Genomic DNA, 22,686 nt, shown 5'->3' with positions numbered 1-22,686 from the left:
AGTAGAGCTATCACCTTCCATAGCCAAGGCTAAAATTGTTTACATCCATGGATAAAAAAATGCTAATGAATAGATGCAGATAACTTTCTTCCATGAAAGCACTGTCGGTCAGTGGGAGATGGATTGTAGACACACATGGGTACAACACGGGCTGGTTTCAATTCCTCTGGACCCGCCTTCCCAAATAGCGTTAAATAAATCTATGAGGGACCTATTGGTACCGAAACATCGGGTAGCCTACCCTGTCGGGGTCGTCGGTTTTCCTGCGAGCGGTACTAAGGGCGGTAGCGAGTTCCATTTTATTGATGGGTTTATTGTAGGCTGCTGTGGAGTCGGGCCTGAAGGTGGTCGACGAAGCTTGTTACGAAACCAGCGAGCACGGCTTCTTCAGCGGATAGATTGGAAATGGTATCCTATCCTGTTCGTGATTTCCTCGGAGTCGATGATGGTGGTATTATTAATTGCTAGGGAATAGCTGGTTTGACGGCTTTTTGCGCTTAGCGCGTTTCCCTGTCTCCACAGCTCGGCAGTTGAGGAGTCCGGATGGATGTCGTCGACGAAACTGGTCCAGCTATTTTCCTTGGCTATTAGAATCGTTTTCTTTACGGTATTTCTGTGCGTCCTGAAGTTGTCCTCCCTTTGATCCCGAAAGGGGTGGTTTGGCGGTGCTATCTGTAGAAGGCGAAGGGTTTTCCGACGCGCTTCGATGGCGGCGCCGACTACTGGGTTCCACCAGTGTACAGCTCTGTGGGGTGGTGTTCCACTGATTCGGGGTATATCTTCTTCCGCTGCGTTAACCGTTATGTTCGACAGTTTCATCGGCACTATCGTACAGCCAGCGTCTGCGCCAGATGCTCTTTGGTGAGGGAGTTAGATGTCTTCACTTGAATCGAAATGAGTCCTCGTTCACTTATCATCAAAATAAATCCGGTCGGTGCAACTCTCACGAATACAGTTTCCGGGTCATTGCTGCAGTATGTGGCTTTTATTCTGCAGATTGTTTGCCATTTTTGCCCTTTATATTTCTTCAGGTTGTTTCATTTCTGGATACGTTGGATCATTCGAAGGCTCGTCCCGGTTTATTGGCCAAATCACCTATCGAAATTGCTTTATTCTTGCCAATTAGAAATTCAACTTTCTGGTTCAGTCTCAAGCAGGAACATCCTGCTTTCCATCGATTCCTGGAAGTTCATGCAAAGAATGGTGTTCCCCACACTTATTTTTGATGGATTTTACACCCTTTTCACTTAGCCGTGTATCCAAAACCTTAACCATCACTAAATTTTCATATTATATTATATTTCCTGGTTAAACAACATCATATTATCATGATTTAATCTGTTCCACAATATTCCGCCACGTCACTCGGTCAGTTGCTGCTTGTCTCCAACCTCTCAGGTACCCGATACTCGCCAGGTTCTGCTCCCCTTGGACCAGCCACCGGGAACGCTGCGCTCCTCTCCGTCTTATACCTGCCGGGTTGGAGGTGAAAACCAACTTGGTGGGGTTGTTGTCCGGCATCCTCACAACATGCCGCGCGCACCTTTCAGTTTGAGCTACTTTCCGGATACTTGGCTCACCATAGAGTCGCGCAAGTTCGTGGTTCATCCTTCTCCTCCACACGCCATCCTATTGCACACCACCGAAGATCGTTCTCAGTACCCTTCTTTCGAAAACTTCGAGTGCTTGCAGATCCTCCTCGAGCATTGTCCACGTTTCGTGCCCGCAGAGAACCAGAACCGGTCTAATCAATGTGTTGTACGTGGTGCGGTGGTGAAGCTTCCTGGATGTCAAAGTTTTGTGGAGCCCATAGTAAGCACGACTTCCAGAGATAATACGCCTTCTGATCTCCAGGCTGGTGTTATTGTCCGCAGTCACCAATGAGCCTAGATAGATGAACTCGTCAACCACCTCGAACTCTTCGTCGTCGATCGTAATACGACTGCCCTAGCGTTCCCTATCGCGATCGGTTCCGCCAGCCAGCATGTACTTCGTCTTAGACATATTTATCTTCAGTACTACTCTTGCTGCTTCGCGCTTCAGTCGGGTATACAGATCTGCTACCGTCTCCTTGTTTCCTCCGATTATGTCCACGTCGTCAGCGAAGCACACGAACTGTCCGCACCTCGTGAAAATCGTGCCCCGCATGTTGAACCCCGCTCTTCGCATTACACCTTCCAGCGCTATATTGAACAGCAGGTAGGACAACCCATCGCCTTGTCTTAGTCCCCTGCGTGTTTCGAAATTTTGACACAACACCTTACACCATCCATCGTAGCCTTAATCAGTCTTGTCAGCTTCCCAGGAAAGCCGTTTTCGTCCATCATTTTCCATAGCTCCACACGGTCCACCGTGTCATGTGCGGCTTTAAAGTCGATGAACAGGTGATGTGTCGGGACCTGGTATTCACGGCATTTTTGGAAGATTTGCCGTATAGTAAAGATTTGGTCGTTTGTTGATCTGCCGTTGATGAAACCGGCCTGATAACTCCCGACAAATCCATTTACCAGCGGTGATAGGCGCCAGAACACAATCTGGGATAGCACTTTGTAAGCGGCATTTGTCACTGTGATCGCTCTGTAGTTTTCACAGTCCAATTTGTCGCCTTTCTTGTATATGGGGTGATGACCCCTTCCTTCCACTCCTCCGGTAGCTGTTCCCTGTCCCAGATTTAATTCGATTATTTGGTGCATGCATTCCGTCAGTTTATCCGAACCCACCTTGAAGAGTTCCGCTCCTAGACCATCCTTATCAGCTGCCATGTTGTTCTTGAGCTGTTGAATAGCCTCGTTAACCTCAATTATAGTGGGCGCCGGTGCATCCCCGTCGGCTGCGACACTGACATAATCGTCCTCCCCGAACGCCCGATTGTCTGCCTGCGCACCATTCAGATGTTCATTGCAGTACTGCCTCCACCTTTCGACCACCTCACGTTCGTCCGTCAAGATACCACCTTTCTTGTCTCTACACATTTCGGCCCGCGGCACAAAACCGTTGCGAGAGTCATTCAGCTTCTTGAAGAACGCCTGCGTTTCCTGAGAGCGATACAGCAGCTCCATCTCCTCTCTCTCTCAGACTCTTCCAGGCGGCGCTTTTTGTCCGAAAAAAAGCCGAGTCTGCTGTTTTCGCTTCCGTCGATATGACTCCACGTTCTGACGAGTGGCTTGAAGCAACATCGTTGCGCGTGTTGCATTGTTCTCGTCCAATATCTCTTGACACTCGCCATCGAACCAATCGTTCCGTTTGACTCCTCTGTACGTATCCCTGGACGCTCTCCGCCGTGCCTGCTTATGACTGCTTTAGTCCTGGTCCAGCAGTCCTCAAGGGGAGCATCGATGAGCTCCTCCTCCGGTGGCAACGCAGCTTCAAGATGCTGCGCGTACGTTGTCGCGACGTTGGTTTCCCTCAGTCGGTCTAGGTTATACCGCGGCGGGCACCGGTATCTTAGACTGTTCACTACGGATAGTTTCGGACGCAGTTTAACCATCACCAGATAGTGGTCCGAGTCGATGTAAGCGCCCCGATAGGTCCTTACGTCGATAATGTCCGAGAAGTGCCGTCCATCAATCAGAACATGATCAATTTGCGTCTCTGTTTTATTGCGGTGATCTCCAGATGTATCGGTGCAGGAGGCAGCGCTGGAAGAAGGTGCTCCTTATGGCCATGCTCTTGGAGGTGGCGAAATCGATTAGTCTTAGGCCGTTCTCGTTCGTTAGCTGGTGGGCGCTGAACCTTCCAATTAACGGTCTGTATTCACCTCCTGGCCAACCTGAGCAAACTAAATTTTCAATGCGCTTTATTTTGAAAAAAACCAAGAACGTAAACCGTACAAAAAGTAAACAAACGAAAGGTTACAGTTAAACTCACAGCATGCTGTGATTAGCACATTAAAACCATCACAAATACGAGCGTTCGACGCAAACGTTTCGTGAATAGTTTATTTCCGATACAATCCTTGCAGAGCAAACCGCATTACGAGGAAATCGTTCTATCAATCAGTCTCGACTTAAGGAGGGATAAGGGTTTCAGTGTAAAAAAAAACACTATTTTGCGTTTTTTTAGAAATTCAGGTAAAGCGAATTGACCGAAACTTGTATACATTATACTGCATCATTTCAATAACTTTGCGTAATTTTTCCATGCAAAAATATTGAACAGCGACTCGAAGACGAAGCTTTTTGTAGAATGCCTCTGGAAAACACGATTTGCGGTGTTTTCTAGTTTCAATAAACTTGTAATTTGTCTCTAGTTTCAATAAAAATTGTAATTTGAAATGATCGAGCGTTTTCGGGCTTTCGATGCTCTCACTGATTAAACGACAACAAAAGACTTCATTTAGGTCTTATGAGCAATGCTTCTTGAAGTCACAATTTTAGCTTGCCATTTTGAGGGTTAAACATTATAAAAATCTAATAATGAAACTGTCTTCCGTATTTTTCAGTCGAAATGCTACCGATGTGACCTGGCCCGTTGAGATCGTGACTAACTATAGCCCCAGTTCTCTAAAATCTGTCCATCTCTAGGCAGACATAGCCCCGGGGTTCGCGTAGGACTATTCGTTGACGTAAAATATGATAACTATTTTTAACTCTTTCAAATAACTACATTCTACACTCCCATTTTTAAAGTGACCAGAAATGTTCAGAGCCTATCTCCGAAAGGCTTAAGGAAATACCAAAGATTTTCGTAGATATTGTTATCATCTATTGTGACTATTGCTTACATAAACAACTATTGTCAAAATATGGGTTGTTGCAATTTAACGAACAAGACTAACTCGACCACTACTATGGCTCGTTAAAAAGCATCGTTTCTGTTAAATTCCTGTAAAATATTCAATAGGTTCTAATATATGTCTTCTCAGTGAACCCTTGAAGCGTCTTGACGTGCAGTCTCCTGACTAAATGCTTCGTCCATCGCCTTCAAACACCTAGTCTCCACTGACTCCGCAAATATTAATTTTAATATTTTTACGGCTGGGTTTTACATGAAATGAGCAACAGCCAACCACAAACGAGCTTCGGTCGGATGTTTTAGGATTTTTTCGTTGTTTATGAAAGTTTCCGCTCATCGGAAAGGAATGTGAAATGAACATATTCCGATAAGTTCTGCAGATTGGTTTTCTATCTCTGATAGGGGCTATTGACAGGTATAGAACGACTTACCCGACAGGAGAAAAGTTTTACAGTTGGCGTCTAATTTCGGCGTAAAATTTTGGTTTTTTCCGCTGAAAGATTTTCTGAAAATTAGTTTTTACGAGTAAGAAAAGCGACCGGAAGATGGTTTTACGGATGTTCGGCTTTTTCGGTCTATAATATAAGAACGGCTGTTTTGTACTGCCCAAAGTTTCGGCCACGGTTTTGGCCTTTTTCAAGGGTATTATAGTATTACATTACCCTTGAAAAAGGCCAAAACCATGGCCGAAACGTTGGGCAGTACAAAACAGCAGTTCTTATATTATAGACCGAAAAAGCCGAACATCCGTAAAATTATTTTTACTTTATTCACAGAAGTCATACATACATCGTAGTTTGACACGTAATTGGTAAACATTTTTCCGAATGATTGGTGCAAAAACTGTGTAAATCCGTTCAGGACAACAATTTTTTAACAATCAAAAACTACCACTTTTGGCATGGGATTGACCCATGGAAGCACCATCACCATGGTCCGGTAAATCCCATGTAAAAACCATATTTTGGTGTATTCAACCCATTGTTGAGATCATTTTATGGTGTTTTATTGGTTGTGAAATTTGATACGGACTATATTTATGAACTTTTTAAGGGACCTATGGTGCTCAGGTAGTCGTAGTCATGACAGAACCAGTAATTTTTAGGCAGCATTCATTTAACTAAGCACAGTAGGCGGTACACTTTGCTTCGCCCCAAATAGGTATAATATCTTCCAACAAAAACAGTAACCACACTGAACCAAAATGACAACCGATTGTGAATCAGTTCACTTATCGGCCGCAAGTTTTGCCATCCATAAATTGAATTTCTATCCATAAACATTGCAGTCGGTTCGCCAAGCAGTAGTATCAATGTCATTCGCAGGCCTACCTATTTACAATTCCGTTTTTCACTCGACCCTGCGTCCACAATATCTTATTCGTCACGTTCATATCTACTCACGAACAACACTATTGTATCTTTCAATCCAATCCATAAACCTAGACATCAAGCGGTACAGCAAACGAGTAATCAAAACAAATATCAATACACCTGTCTATTCTACGCAGTCAAAGCTAATTTCCTGTTGTCTGTATCCTAAACCACCAACTTCGTGTAGTAAAAGCAAAATAGATAAAATAAAAGAAAAACAACCATTCAATATAGCCACCACTACAGAAAAAAAATATTCCCGATGTATCCTGTATAAAAGCTTCACGTAACAATAATAAAACAAATGCAAATCAATCTGTAAATATTGTAAAATAAGCATTTTAAGAATAGTACACGAATAAAACGACAGCAAATAGCCAACACGAAATCAAACATATAGAGTGCATTTACACGGACTATCTCTTCAGTCTAACATCACAACTACCCCTTCAAACTCCCTATTTGAAACAAATGCCACCACCGGTCCGGTTATATTCTTAAATTACAGTCCAATGAGTGAACCTTTGAATGCTATTTCATGTTCGTCGAAAATTGATCGCAATTATGTATTACTTTTCCGGAAAAAAAACACTACTACAATAATAAAAATGCAAACCAAAATTCAAACTGGCAAATAAAAATGACGAAACTGACAAAATGTGTTAAGTAAATTAACTACTAACGGAAATAAAGACGATAATTTATTCGATTGACTAATTATAATTTTATTGTTAGAAAATAACCAATCCAGAATGTCGACACTGAACCAGATTAATGTAAAAATGTAGTAATTACTCGGCGAACAATACTAAAACAAAAATTAATCGAAGCAAATGTCGCATCAGAGAAAATTACAGCCACACAAAGTATGTAAATTGGTTACACAGCAAGAGAAATATTCAACAATAATTCAAGCAACTAACAGTGGGATAAAAACTACATACAATAAACTAAATACCATACAAAACAATTGGCAAAACACAGCTTTACACAGAAACTATAATCAGAGGATACACGATCAGCTAGAGTTAATAAAGCAGCAAACAAACAAAAAAAACGCGCAGAATATTTAAATTCCAACCATCAAACGCTAGGGAGCTAGGGATCGAGTATAAGTTAGCCGATCAGGAAATGTCAATATATTTTTATACAAACTTTCCTTCATTTCACTAGAAGCGAGATATTGTTCATTTTTTCACTTACAACACACAGAAACGAAATCATTGATTCCGCTTCACCGCAACACACAAAACACGAAAGCAGCCGAGGAAGAGTAAAAAAGCACAGTTTAAATCAAAATATTGTTTGTAACCAGGACAACAACAACAACAACAGAAAACCATCTAGGATTCGAAGCGATTCCTCCTCCGCGCTCCGCTGAGGTGGTACACATATTAAATAGCAGGTTCGTTTCGTACGCAAAGCGGCGGATATCCGGGAACATTTCCCAACCAGTCAAAATTTATAAAACAAAACAAAAATCGTGTTAGGATTAGAAATGCGATTGTGAAAGGGGCACCGACTGCCATCCATCCATCCCCCGGCCATCAGCCGTCGGTCACGTACGCAGGACAGAGCTGACGAGAGTACGTCAGGCAGGCAGATCAAGGGTGTAAAATGAGTGGTAATCGGGATCGATCGAATGTGCGGTGGTAAGACGACGGAAGTGTGGAGGTTTGGTGTTGTCTATATATAATTGTATGGCATACGAAATAAAGCAAAAAAAACACAAACACACAATCGTGCGAGAAAAAAAACAATGTAAAAAAACCTCTACGATAACACGCGTATGTAAAGCAGTAAGAAATATTTTATGTCATCTTCTCGTTTTTATTTTTATTATTTTTTATTACGAGGATAATAAAAATGTGAAATTTTAAATTATATATTGAACTATAAAGAAATAAATGATTAATATTTATTATGCAAAGAACCATGAAAAAAACGTGGACAAATGGAATATATATTGAAAATAATTAAACAATTATTAAATAATAAATGAAATTAACATTCCCCAAGTCGTCAACGAGAGCCTTTATGAACATATCACAAATCCTTTCTTCTGCATTGTTGCTAACATATCAACTGGTAAGTATTGGCAGATTTTCACATTTCAAAAGGAACAAATCGGCTAATATAACCATTTTACAGAACAGGAAACTCACCACAGGTTACATCTACTTCAATTCTACCGAGAACTATCTATTTTGAAAGAACGGTGTATCGAAAACCGGTATATAAATGAAAACATGTTCATGTATTCAACAAAATCGTTTGTGATTAATATCTCAGTAACTTTTCTGAAGTCTCTGTTTTTGTGAATCTAATTCTTTATAATTTCTTTTAAGGGGATTAATCATCAAAAAAATTTATCGTGTTTTGCCTTTCTCCTATAGAAACGTTATGCAATCACTCTGGAACCGACTTTTTAACCGAGGCCCGGAGAGCTGAGTCTCTTGTACCATTCGACGCAGTTCGTCGAGTTCGGCAAATATCTTTTTTTTAGAGAGAGAGAGAGAGAGAGAGAGAGAGAGAGAGAGAGAGAGAGAGAGAGAGAGAGAGCAGAAAAAAGCAGACAGAATGCAGGAAAAAAATGTACAAAACACTACTCAGCGAACGGGTTTGGGCTTACCATCACCCGACCCGCTAAAAACCACTGCTCTTGCCCAGAACCAGATTCCTCCCCGGCACTGCCTTAGGGCATTACTTTGGGGATAGGTTTTTATGTGCATAGCACCGACTCTGTTTCAACTACTTAGTAGTTAGTTTCTTCAGTAGGGTAACAGCATTACTCCTCGACACACCACCAGTTCACCACCATCCATACAGCCCATGGCAGTCGTAGAGCTAGCTGTGAGTCGTGACTTAGTGCTTTTCCCCTACGAAGAGAATCTGGGCGGTAAACTTCAGATTGTCTAATTTACCGAGTCCTTCGGCTCCCTTGTGCCGTTTAACACCACGACTCGGCTCGCTTGTGCCATTCAACACTGCAACCCCCTTCTCGTACTATTCAGCACCACTTACTCGTTGAGCTCCCGACTTGTTCCCGAACTACTCGGTCTAATCCCCGACGATGGACCTAACCTACTGCGACGGAGAATACCTCGGCGAGAGTAGTTCTCCCGAAGCCGAGCCAACCAGTCAGGTGTCGAGGTCAGTTCGGCGATTTCGGTGCAACAAGGCGTCCGGTTCGCTGATGCCCCGACGACCCGCGACTGGTGATATCTCGTCGCGGTCTACTCAGTCTATTCCCCGGCAATGAATCTAGCTTACGCCGACGGAGAGTTCCCCGGTGAAGAAAGCTCTCCTGATAAGAATTCTTCTTTGGTTGTAGCACCACAACTTCTTGAGCCCTTTGGCTCCCTGTCCGGTGCCATTGAGCACCACAACTCCTTTAAGCCCTTTGGTTCCCCTCTCGTTCCATTTCGCTCTACTTCTCCGATGAGCCATTCAGCTCCCGCCCTTACTTGTTCGTGAACTACTCGGTCTAATCCCCGACAATGGATCTAGCCTACTCCGACAGAGAATTCCCCGGCGAGAGAGGTTCTGCCGGAACCGAGCGGTAGATTTCTCCTGATACCGATGTTCGTTTTTGTGAGCCATTTAGCTCCCCGCATTGTCTCGATCTACTGGATCTAGTCCACAGCAGTGAATTTAGCCTACTCAACGGGCCAACCAGTAGGTGCAGAGATCCATCCAGCGATTCCGGGTGGAGCGTACCTGTCCAAAGCTGTACGACGCGGTCTACTCGGTCTAATCCCCGGCGGTGGATTTAGTCTACTCACGAGCTACTCGGTAGGGTGTCGAGGTCGGTCCAGCGATTTCGGTGAAGCCTGACGTCTGGTTCGCCGGCGCCCTGATGACCGAAACCCGGTGCTAAAGGGCGAACACGAAATTATTGCGACACATTAAACAGGGCATAACTTTTTTACCATTGGGTAAAAATCAATCAAATTTTGCACACTTTCTCATTGATGTGTATTGTTTACATGCTGTCAAACTCGAAGTCGTGCTTTTCGATTCAACGAAAATGGAGGTGAACCAACGCGAGTCGAGAGAACAAATTCTTTCCAAACACCTGGAATTTCCTGACCTGTCGCACCGGCAGTTGGGAAAAATGTTGAACATTCACCATTCAACCGTCTCCAGAGTGTTGAAGCGGTTCCAGGAGCGGTTGACGTTGGACCACGGCAAAGGAGCTGGAAGAAAACCGGGACCAGAACAAAAAGACGGAGGGAAAGGTGAAGCGGAATGGTTTAAGCAAATCCCAACGTCTCAAGCCGTGATTTGGCTAAAAACATCGGCATGTCGCAGAGCTACGTCCAGAATGCAAAGAAGAGAGCTGGACTACAAACATACAAGGTACAGAACTTCCCAAACCGCGATGAGCGGCAACAATCGACGGCTAAAACTCGGGCACGGAAGTTCTACGAGAAGATGCTGACAAAATATGGCTGCTGTGTGATGGACGACGAAACGTATATAAAATCCGATTTTAAGCAAATTCCGGGGTTGGAGTTTTTCACCGGCAAGAGCAAGTTCTATGTGGACGACAAATTTAAGAAGAAGAAAATGTCGAAGTTCGCCTCCAAATATCTCATTTGGCAGGCCATCTGCTCTTGCGGACTGAGGAGTAGGCCTTTCGTGACAAAGGGCACAGTAAAAATCTACAAATCTGAGTGCCTCGAGAAACACCTTTTGTCGTTCTTGCAGCAGCACGACGAAGCTCCGCTATTTTGGCCAGATTTGGCATCATACCACTATTCTAAAAGTGTCCTGGAGTGGCATGAGGCCAATTCTATCCATTTTGTTCCAAAGGACATGAATCCGCCACTGTCCGGAGCTGCGCCCGGTGGAGCAGTACTGTGCAATGATGAAGCGGGAACTTCGGAAGAGCAAGAAGACAGTCAAAGTCGAGAAGGACATTTTAAGAAAATGGAAAAAAAACTGACAAACTGGTACCGGTTGACACTGTAAAGACTGTGATGGAGGGCATCAAGCCAAAATGCGTTCAATTTTACACTCAAGGCTCCATCGATTAACTTTTCTTTTGATTTTTGAAGTAAATATATGTATAAAACTACCCTAAAATTTTGGTTTGATTTTAAACATTATAAGAAAATTGGCATGACATTTTCGGTGTCGCAATAATTTCGTGTTTGCCCTTTACGTCGCGTACTACTCAACTGGTCCGTGGTAGTGCACCTAATCATTACCGTCGGAGAGTTCCCCGGCGGCGGAATTTCTCTTGAAACCCGATTTGTGGCTTCACAGCGACGTTCTAACAAATGGCGCTCCTATTTTGGTCCCTTCGCCACTTCCTCTGCAGCTCGGAGACTATACTCGTAACCACTCTATTGACAGCGTCCCAGGTATGCTCGTCGTGGCACATCTCTTCGACGATATTGTCAACTGACATACAAGGCATACCCCTACGAACTTCTTCGAACCTAACGCATTCTTAGACCACGTGTTCCAGTGTCTCTTACACGTTCGCACACTCCGGGCAAAGGGGTGACGAAGCATGTCCAAACCGATGCAAGTACTTCCGGGAGCATCCGTGCCCGGACAAAAACTGCGCCAAATGGAAGTTCACTTCTCTATGCTTTCTATGCACCCAAACCGACATATTTGGGATGAGTTGGTGGGTCCACCTTCCTTTCCCCACGTCGTCCCACTCCTGCTGTCATTTAACCAACGAGTCCGGTCGGACCAGTTTCCTTGCATTACGTGCATTTCTCCGCTGGTAGCATCCCACGCCCTCAGCCAGAATAATGCAGATGGAAATCATCCCAGCGATAACTGCCTCCGACGAAAAATATCTGCAGGCACTCACGACTCGCACGGCCATCAACCGGAATGTTCTGTTCAGCTTTTCAAAGTTCCGTTTGTTTTTTTCAGCTCAGCACCCCAGGCAGGAACCCCACATCAGAGTATCGATGATGAAATAGTAGATTGCAAACGTCTCGTGCTACTTTTCGGACCACCGACGATTGGTATGAGCTTGTTAATTCATTCGTGGCCTTTGACGACTTTTCGCAGACGTAGTCGACGTGGTTGTTGAAGCTCAACCGGTCATCAATTATCACTCCCAATTACTACAGTGCACGCTTCGATGCAATCACGTACCCTCCGACGGCGATCTGCATTCGCTGAACCGCTTCGCAGTTGCTGACCAACACCTCCGTCTTTCTTTTGGTGAGCTATTTACAGTTCTACCCCGTTCATCCAGCTCTCGATCGCGTCTATTCGTTTCCGTCACCGACACCTCCACTTCTTCAAGTGTCTTACTCATCACTGTTAGTGATACGTCGTCCGCGAAACCCACGATTTTTACTTTCCTGGGCAGCCGCAGTGCTAAGACCCCATCGTACATCCTGTTCCAAGGAGTTGGACCGAGAATGGAGCCTTGAGGAACGCCCGCTGTGACTCGCATTGACTGTTGCCCATCGCTCGTCTCGTACAGCAGCACTCTGCTCTGGAGTAGCTCTTCAGGATCTGGCATAGATAGTCGAGAACCCTCACTCTGTTCAGCGCTGCAGCGATGGCTTTCCAGCTGGTGCTGTTAAATACATTCTTCACATCTATCGTGACCACAGCGCAGTATTGATCTCCTCTTCGCTTCTGTTTAGACGCCTTCTCAGCACTCTCGAGCACTGTCCGAATTGCATCCACTGTCGATGCTCCTTTGCGGAATCCGAACTGCATCTTGGACAGTCCGCGCCCCCTTCCGTGAATTTCGTCAACCTGTTAAGGAGTTTTCCGAGTGATGATCTATGGGCCTATACGACGCCGGATCGCTCGATGGCTTCCCTGGCTTCGGCAGCAACACCAATTTCTGGACCATCCACATTCCGAATAGCTGCAACTACCGCGCGATCACACTACTTAGCACCGCCTGCAAGGTCCTCTTGCAAATTCTTTGCCGCCGATCGTCACCATTTCCAAGAGAGTTCGTGGGGCACTACCAAGCGGGATTCATGGGTTCCCGCGCCACCGCGGACCAAATATTTGCGTTTCGGCAGGTTCTGCAGAATTGCCGCGAATACGACGTGCCCACACATCATTTGCTCATCGATTTCAAATCGACATATGACACAATCGATCGAGATCAGCTTTGGCAGATAATGGACGAGTACGGTTTTCCGGATTAGCTAACACGATTAGTCAAAGCGACGATGAATCGGGTGTAGTGCGTTGTTCGAGTCTCTCTCGAGTCCCTTTGAATCTCGAAGAGGGTTACGGCAAGTTTATGGTCTATTGTGCCTGCTGTTCAACGTTGCGTTAGAAGGTGCAATAAGGAGAGTGGGGATAGACACGAGTGGCAGGATCTTCAGGAAGTCCGTCTAGCTTCTTGGCTTTGCCGACGACATTGACGGCGTATATCAAACTGAAAGCTGAAGCCAGCAGGATTGGACTTGCCATCAACGCTTCGAAGACAAAATATATGAGAGGAAGAGGTTCTAGAGACGACAATGTGAACCTCCCATCCCGAGTTTGGACTGACGGTGACGAAATCGAGATGGTCGACGAATTCGTGTATTCGGACTCACTGGTAACCGCCGACAATGATACCAGCAGAGAAATTCAGAGACAGATCTTGGCGCGAAATCGTGCCTACTTTGGACTTCGGAGGACGCTCCGGTCGAACAAAATTTGCCGCCGCACGAAGTTGATTATCTACAAGACGCTCATTAGACCGGTGGTCCTCTACGGTTACGAGAATTGGACTATGCTCGTGGAGGACCAACGCGCCCTTGGAGTTTTCGAACGAAAGGTGTATGGTGGCGTGCAGATGGAAGACGGAATGTGGCGCAGGCGAATGAACCATGAGTTGCATCAGCTGCTGGAAGAACCATCCATCGCGCATACCGCAAAAATAGGACGTTCCCGGTGGGCTGGACACGTCGTAAGAATGTCGGACGACGACCCGGTGAAGATGGTTCTTGAGGGCGACTCTATAGGAACAAGAAGACGGGGCGCATAGCGAGCATGCTGGATGGACCAGATAGAGGACGACCTGCGGACCATTCGAAGATTGCGAGGCAAGCAATGGACCGAGTGGAGTGGAGACGGCTTCTGCATACAGCAAGAGACAACAAGGCTCTAGCCTGAACGGTAAGGTAAGTAATATAACAATTAAAAATTAAGAACATCTGTAATATAGAAAACAAATGATAAAATGCAGGTAAAATTTAAAAAAATATGTATCAAAAATAAGAAAAAAAAATGGAACGGAAGATTTAGGACAAGAAATAAAATAAATTTAATGTTAAAAATGTGGAAAATTAGGCAATGGACAAAAATGAATAAGAATATATATATATGAAGACTAAAATTTGAATGAGAAACATTGAAAATTCTCAAAAATTGAGAAAAACTAGAATGGAATGAGTGGAGAAAAATGAGCACGACATGAAACGAAGAAATTTACAAGGAATGGATTAAATACATAGTTTAATGGAGGATAAAATGAAGAAAAGGGAAACACGAAAAATGACGAAATTTGGGAAAGTGAACGAAAATCGGTTAATATAAAAAAACTAAGAACGTGACAGTACAGAACAAATAAATAAAGTACTTAAATTTTTTAAAAGGCAAATAAATGGAAAGTAAATTAAAAAACGGAAAATAATTCCGAATGGAAATAATTATGGATAGGGAAAATGACAAACACAATAAATAATTGGCGAATAGAAAAAAATCTAATAGAAAAACGTCGAATTGAAAATAATGGAAAATTGAAATTCCAAAGAATGAAGAAAACTGAAAAACAACAGGAAATAAATAAACAAACAGATAACACAGAAACTAATAAAATTACGGAAACAAAAAATTATTAAAACCAGAAACTATGGAACAAAATACATAAAATGTAACAAGGAAAAGCCAAAACAAATAAAAATGAGGAGGAAAAAAATAGTAAAAAGTAAAATTGGAAAAAACGGGTTCAAGTAGGAAAGGAACAAAACAAAATTCAGAATAATACAAAAAGTGAAAAATATAGATAAAAATTAAATATATGGAACTCGTCCGAAAAATGCTAGGAACGGGAATCAAGTAATAAAACCAACCATTAACAAATTAAAAAACCTGTTTTAATCCACCTAGCGGTGCAATTGTGCCTTTCTCAATCATGATCACGAGAATTTTTTAGTTCCTTATATTTGTTGAAAGCTTTCAAATGTATACATTACAATTTTATTATACATGACTTGACAACTATATACAAGAAAAGAAATCATTATTCGAGTTCTAAAATTTTGCAAAAGAAAAAAACAGCCAAGGTAATATTTAATTAAAAAAAGAAAAAAGTCCAAAAAAGTCGATTTTTATAAAAAAAAATTTCGAGATAACATAAAATCTCGACGTTTCATGCATTTTAAAGATGTTTGGCATCAAAAATACGAATTCGATTTCTGAAATTTCATGAGGTCCCCCCTTTGAAAAAAAAAATTGAGTTCCGGCTTATATGGGAATTTCATATGTGACCGGACGGTTTAGTCTATATTTCCGGAACCATATAAGCGATCCGTACGAAATTTTATAAGCATCTGCGGGGATATTATAGCTATCATTTGGGACTAAGTTTGTGAAAATCGGCCCAACCATTTCCGGGAAACTGATGTGAGTTCGTCAATTTTGAAAGATGGCCGCTTTTCCCGGGCACTTCCGGAACCGTCTATGGTGGTCAATGTAGTCAACGAAAGTTTGGTTGGCCGTCGGTGACCTAGAACAGCAAATTTTGAGTTGTTTGAGAGACATTTTAGCGAAATTTTTACCTTTTTTGCTTTCATCGGAGTATCAGTTTGAATCGCAATTTGCTATGTGATCGCACGCCACAACCTGTAACTCCGGAACCGGAAGTCGGATCGGGATGAAATTAAATAGCCATTTACGGGGGCGCAACACCTTTCATTTGAGACTAGGTTTGGTTGAATCGGTCCAGCCATCTCCGAGAAACCGATGTGACTGTTATTCTGAATTTGGATTCTTCCGCCGGAGCTTCCGGAACCGATGATGGTGGCCAATGTGGCCAAAAAGACTTTGAATGGATGTTAGTGACCTAATACTACAAATCGAAGCAGTTGTGGTCATATTTTGGAAAAATTTTCACCTTTATACATTAATTGCAGAGTTTATTAAAATCGACATTTTCTGCGTGATCGTGCTCACCATCCTGTAATTCCGGAACCGGAAGTCGGATCCATCAGAAATTCAATAGCAGCCTATGGGATCTTTCATTTCGTCGCTGTTGTGCTATCTTATGACAAACGCCATTTTGGGGTGAACTGAGTTAGATATGCCACATTACTTGTCTAAAAAATCTCTACAAAGTGGCGTTTACAGAATTTTGACATTCTGCTTGGTTACTGAGATATAGCGAGAAACGTGCTGAGAAATTTTTATTTTTTTGCTTCAAATGACTGTGTCTGGGAATTGGCTCAAATTATCTTGATGTATAAGATGTTTTTATATGTGAAACTATCTGAGAAACACAATGGCATAATCATTTTCAAAACAAAAAATGCAAGAATTGTGAGAAAAATGCAATTTAAGTTTTAAACTGGAAATATAGCATACTTGGCAACACTGTGTGCAGAAATAATTATTTTTTCTAGATTCCCTGACTCATTTCCTTCAAAATGCATCTCACCGATTGTGTATAGTCCAAATGAAGCCAAAGATATGAATAAAAGTTTATAATTGATAATTTTTTTCTATGGAAAATTTTCCATGCACGATTATGACACGCCATACAAATTTTGTCATCAATACACACCTATGACACGTGTGAGTGCGACTTTTGTTTACATTTATAGTAAAAACTCGCAACATAGTCAACCGATCTACGTAATATTTAAGAGATTAATACAGGACAGATAGCAGCATCTATTGTATTCTTTGAATTGTTTACACCATTTATAAGTTTCAAGATATTCAATCTCAAACTTTAAAAATCGTTTTTCTCGAAATGTGCAAAATGGCGCTTGTCATAAGATAGCACAACAGCGACGATTTGAGACTAAGTTTGTCAAAATCGGTTCAGCCATCTCTGAGAAAAATGAGTGACATTTTTGGTCACATACACACACACAGACGCACATACACACACATACATACATACACACATACATACACACGCACAGACATTTGTCGAACTCGACAAACTGAATCGAATGGTATAAGTCACTCGGCCCTCCGGGCCTCCGTTAAAAAGTCGGTGATCGATCGTAGCGGTAGGACCCATTCCTATCTTTCGATCGTCGATCAGCACACAAAAAACAACACACAAAAACAACGACACCAGGATGGACTGTGATATTGAACAAAGCAATTTGAAATTATATAGACGAACAACCGACCGCCAGCGGTGGTGGCTGGACTGGACTGCCTTAGATTTTTATTTTGTTCACTTGTCTACAGATAATGAAAATCACTGACTAGGGGATGTACAAATAGTGCGCTCTGCCGCAACAGTCGGTTTTCAGAACAATTGCAATACCTTTTATTGAGAAAGGCAAAAAAGAAACAGAACAAAATGCAAAAGGAAGAAGTAAACAGATGAATAAAATAGAAACATAGTAACAATAGAAACTATAGAAGAAAAATATATAAAAATGTGAAAAAAACATTGAAAGGGGATCAAATAAAAAAGTTAGGAATTCAGAAGAAAATTCAAAATAAATAAAAAAATGCCCTTGAACCAAATTTCAAAAAAGTTTGCGGTTGGACCGAACAAAATGTAGGCTTTAAAAACAGCATGATCGTTTGCGTTAATGTTTGGAGTTGTTTAAACAATTTTGCTTATGGTTCGAAATTATTTACCGAATTTGGCAAGCACTCAATTCGATAGCTCTACTTGACGCTTCATTTAGTAGTTTAGAAGCTAATTAGTTGAAAAGTTCGACTTTTGGCGAAACTCGAGGTCAAGCATTTCAAGATCGTTGCCATAAGGCATAGTTATAATTTTCTGTAGTGAACCAATCGAAAACTTGAACACTTTGAAAATCCGTAAGAAATCTTAGCGATATATGAAAAATATTGTATACTAGACGTAGGGTGACCATATCAGGCGAGTAAAAAACCAGGACAGTCAAAAGGGTACTACCTCCCCCGTTACCTCTCAATCGACTATTCCTTCTCCATATGCTTTCGGCGGATAAAAAGTTTTGGGGTCTGACAGGCAGCGATTCGGTAGTAAAAAAAGTTCTAGGGATCTGGGTGGAAGAGCTCTGCCAGAAAGTCTTTCGTCGGAATTCGATCACCAAGCACTTTTTCGAATTTACACACACGCCGTTCTTGCTATACCAGCATCAGCGAAATACACACTAAGTAAAGCAGAAACATCAACGGTCCCAAGCAGCTTCCCTGCGCAATACCTGGAAATCTCCAATGACAACCATTATCTCTCGATCTGAGAGCTAGGATCGAAACAGCTGAAACACGTACCGTTTGTTTCCAAATTTATCCATTTTATCGATTGTTATGTGTAAACTGGTGGATAGGTTGATGTAAATAATATTAGTTTGAGCGCGACATTCCATACTCCCTGCTATGAAGTATGCTAGACTCGGCAGGTTAGTCTCTGTTCTGCGTCCAGGCATGTTAATCGTCTATTAGGCTTTTCTTTTATTTCATTTATTTGACACGGCTCAATGCATTAGCTTACCTGAGCCGAGGATCTTTTAATATTAACAATATGTAAAAAAAATGAATCAATCGAATTTTATTGTTTATCGGATCTTGTGTACGCGAGTTGTTAAAGATCTTGCTTGGGAATCACTTAGTCCGCTTTCTCTCGGTTTATCGTTTTCGTTCATGCTATCATCGCATTTGGTATTGTATGGGTTTTCATGATTACTTCTTTTGAGTTGTTTGTGAGACCTACGGGTCACGATCGTGCATCCGTGTTTTTTGTCATTTATTTAATTATCGGTGGTACTGGCAATTGATTGGGAAGAAGGCACATTACAATGATCCGACACACTGTGCGTAGGTTCTGTTGTTCCAGCATTCGTTGGTGCCTGAACTGCAACTCCAGTTTTTCGTGATTTAGTGAATGTTGATGAGGGCTGTGTGTTGGGTTTACTTGCAGTTGATATTGTTTTATTAGAGGTTTATTTACTTGGATTCCCGTAGTATGTAGGGAGCAGAGTGTGGGTAGAAACATTCGTTTGATTCACTGCACTGTTAACAAGCAGAGCGCCTGATTAGGTTAGGGTGACCACATCAAGCGAGTGAAAAACCAGTCCAAAGGAGACTATCACCCTCCATCATCTCTTGATCGATTGTGCCATGTTTTCGGCAGCTAAAAGTTCTAGGCTCTGGTAGGCAGAGATTCGGTAGTAAAACAGTTCTGGGGTCTGGCAGGCATAGCTCAGCCAAAAAGTCTCATGCGAATTCGATCACCGAGCTCTTTTTACGAATTAAGACGCACGCAGTTCTTCATCTGTGCAGGACCGGCGAGGGGTTATCCGCACTAAACACACGTCATAGAAGTAAAGTATCAACGGTCCCAAGTAACTTCCCTACGCCATTCCTGACTTGAAAATAAGTATCTGGCAATCTCCAATGACAATCTCCATTTTATCAATTGTTATATGAAAAATAGCGGATAGGTTGGTGTAAATAATATCAGTTTGAACGAGACCTTCCATACTCCCTGTTAAATAGGATGCTAGGCTCGGTAGGTTAGTCGCTGTTCGGTGTCCAGTGGATTAGGTACTGCTAGCATTGACCATGAAGTGGTAATCACCAGCTAGAGAGAGCACTCATTAAAGTTATATCACGATAGTTATTGATGTTACGTCATTTACCTCGTCATGGATCGGCAGAGATGCCAGCTTTAAAGATTTGTCTTCATTTTGAAGACATTTGAAATGCTGTGAAGACGTGTTTTTCATTTTGAAGACAATTTTTTCGAATTCTGACTAATTTCTGCAGAATTCTGGCCTAAAACCAATAACTGATTCAGAATCGTGTCCGTTGAAGACAAATGAAAACATTTTTTATGAAATGTGAAGACATTTGAAAGATGCCACTAGAAAGAGATCTCAAGCAGAAGCAAAGTCACCAAAATGTGTTCAATTTGGCTTCTCAGAGGCACCAAAAGGAATTCTTCTAATCCCGGATTGAAAGACAATTTAAGCCGGGAAGAAACTCTAGTTATCATTGTTTCATCGACATTGATAGTGGTCAGAGATTGGTCCACAACTGGAACCATTTCGGCTGCCAAATTTCCTTGAAAACGGATTACATTGCCGTGATACGCATAATAGTCCCATTTACTATGGATTTCCTATACATATGGGACTGTTATGCTTCTCACACCAGTACAGGTTATTCATATGCTATGTACGAACGCCTCGTTCTTTATCTTTTCAATTTCCACGTAAGAGAAGAAAGTTGAGTGATTAAAAAAGACGTCGGATGGTACAATTGAGGGATTCGAGTGCATAAAACTTTGATTGTCGTATTTGGCTTGAGGATGAGTTTACGTTGCAGTTATGGTTACGATCTGTCGTAACAGCGATCTGAACCAGAGAAAATAAAGCGAATACTCAGTAAAGATAAATATTTTAGGCTTACAGGATAAAAACCAGGGCAAATCAAGCGTTTTCCGTGACTTCCCAGGACACCAGGATAGTCAGTGAAAAAACAGGACATGTCCTGGGAAACCAGGACGTATGGTCACCCTACTAGACGTATATTTATCTCAATCCACCATCATATGCAGCGCATTATAACATTCACACTTAATTCAGTTCGGTAGTTCTCGCACAGCCGAAGCGTTAGTAAATATTTTCAATTCATGCATATCTTATCAAACTGACAAAAACTTACTGATTTTCAACGATATATCTTCCGAATCTCAGCAAATCAAACGTTACTAGTACTGAAATCTCAGCAAAAGCTTTGTTTTCTGAGTACTCGGCTATGTAGAACTTGGTAAAAGATACAAAAAAGTTGATATTCGGTAAAATAAATAAAGAGAAGGTCTATTCCGAAACTTGTTCCTTGTCCCTAGTTTTCCCGGAGCAAATAGAACCAGAAAAAATCGCATGCATTTACACGTATAAAAATTTACAATTTTTAAGCATAACAATCTATCTGGGAGTGGTTTTCGTGACTTTATTTCCAATTCAACCTATTTCGTAACATATTTAAGTAGATTTTAGAACTTGCATAGACAAGTATAGATTTCTCATCGGTATCGGATGACTAAATTGAAACATCATAAACCACATTGATTTGCGTATAATATTCGAAAAGTTCAACATTCTCCAAATTGACCATTACTTACGGTTACAGTTCGTTCTGCTCCCAGCAGTCTAGTCGTTCGCAGTTCACTCGAAATTTTCCCTCGGGCGCTGGAAGGGCAACGCAAATTGCATATTAGCTGGGCGTAATCGAGTGTTGATATACTCTTCAGTCATCGGCGGGTTACCAACTGCTCGATTGCATGCTTCTCATCTTTCCCATTTTTATTTCACCCATCATCACCACCAGCGATCGACCGACGTATCTTCAACTAACACGTCTGGAGTGGAGACTTCAGCTTATTGTCATAAACCATTTTCGAGCATCACAAGAATGGAAGCTAGACAGCCGAAAGGACATGCCAAAAATGCAGACAACACTTCTTCTCACACACCCATTCAGTTGGAGACGTCGACGCCGTCGGTTGTGTATCCCAAGCCAAAGAACTTGTTCAACAGCAACCAGCCATCCACTTGAGATTGGATTATCGTCTTTTATTCATAGCTTCTGGCATAGCCAGTTGGTCTCGAGTCTGGAAGCTCGAACCACAAAAATCCCGCCCGTCCGTTCGGCACCGGTGCAGCGGCATCATGGTCAGGGTCACACTGTCCAATTCAATGACTAGACAAGTGTACCTGCGCCTCGTCGTATGTTGCACCGGAGAAGCAGAAGGTTGGGGCGGTTTTGTCGCCAGAGTGCTTTTGATTTGCGCTTTCGGTAAGGTGAAATGAATTAATGAATAGGTTTCATGAAAAGAATGACAACCTATAACTGTGAATTATAACTTTAAGTTTTGTTAAATTTGTATGTTTTCCACAAATACGTGTCGTTTTTCGCCACAAACTGGAATTGCTACGACTCAATGAGCAGATAAACATGTATAGAGACCGAATGATCCCGAAGTTGCTGCGGACAACACAGATAATGTTTCACCACCTATGGAGTGGATATCAACACAGGATATAATCCCCGCGAACAGGCATTTTGAAAGTTAATTTTTATTTTTATATCATAAAAGACCCACGGCTTGGTTATGCTATCGCATTAAATCGTGTCAAATAAACAAAAGGAAAAAAGATTAACCGTTACAGTACAAATACCACAAACTAAAGAAATTAAGTTTTTTTCCTTGGATTATCGTGGAATGAGCGCACTAAAAACAGATTATAAAATCGCCAACGAGAATGTGGTTATGAATTCTAATATTTCTTTTTATTAACAGAAAGGAAGGCATTACTACAAAATGTTTTGATAGATAAGGTAAAAATATATACATAACAATCTTAATGCTTATGAAAGCTTCTACGGCATCCCA

At 42.1% G+C, this 22,686-nt stretch overlaps 1 long non-coding RNA gene across 1 annotated transcript; it reads right to left on the bottom strand.

Moving 5' to 3' along the window:
• Window positions 1–15,394: 15,394 nt before the first annotated feature.
• LOC131690369 (uncharacterized) lies at window positions 15,395–17,485 on the bottom strand. Its single transcript, XR_009305570.1, has 3 exons — window positions 17,248–17,485; window positions 15,890–16,287; window positions 15,395–15,837 (listed from the first exon to the last, which is right to left on the bottom strand). It is a non-coding gene; the product is annotated as an uncharacterized LOC131690369 (long non-coding RNA).
• Window positions 17,486–22,686: the final 5,201 nt, after the last annotated feature.

Source organism: Topomyia yanbarensis, chromosome 3 (genome assembly GCF_030247195.1).
Source record: "Topomyia yanbarensis strain Yona2022 chromosome 3, ASM3024719v1, whole genome shotgun sequence".
Taxonomy (NCBI): domain Eukaryota; kingdom Metazoa; phylum Arthropoda; class Insecta; order Diptera; family Culicidae; genus Topomyia; species Topomyia yanbarensis.
Note: the sequence above shows the minus strand (reverse complement) of the source record. Positions and strands in the feature narration are given on the sequence as shown.